This window comes from Tupaia chinensis, unplaced genomic scaffold, assembly GCF_000334495.1.
Source record: "Tupaia chinensis unplaced genomic scaffold, TupChi_1.0 Scaffold000132_1, whole genome shotgun sequence".
In the NCBI taxonomy this organism is placed as follows: domain Eukaryota; kingdom Metazoa; phylum Chordata; class Mammalia; order Scandentia; family Tupaiidae; genus Tupaia; species Tupaia belangeri.
Genome location: NW_006159601.1, coordinates 3972939 through 3973433, shown reverse-complemented (window position 1 = coordinate 3973433; position 495 = coordinate 3972939).

Genomic DNA, 495 nt, shown 5'->3' with positions numbered 1-495 from the left:
AAGTGCAACCAGCCACCGGGTCAAGTTTTCCATGGAGATTTGAGGGAGGGGCCCTGGGAGAAGTTTGAGGCCTCACAGAGAGTGCACATGTGCGCTATTGTTTGGGGGGCCACCTCTGCACACCTTATCTGAGGAAACCCTCTCCAGTCCCTTCAGTACTTCTGATACATTCAATTAGTTTAAGTGGTTGGCTAAATGTGTCTTCTCCTACCATTCCCTCGGATTTGTGCAAGAACACCTATCTATCCATCACGACTGTGGCAAGGGTAGCTGCATGAATCAGCTTTAGAAAATGCAGATGCAGTATTTCCTACTCGCCTTTTACAAGCTAGCAAATGTTACATAAATAAAGCCGAAAACAATAAGACCCTCCTTTCCTCCAATCAATAAATACCTATGGTTACAATTAACTTATTCTAAATCATAAGATGTTACTACTAGTCTTTAAGGCAAAAAAAAAAAAAAAAAAAAAGTTTTTGAAAAACATGGGGAACA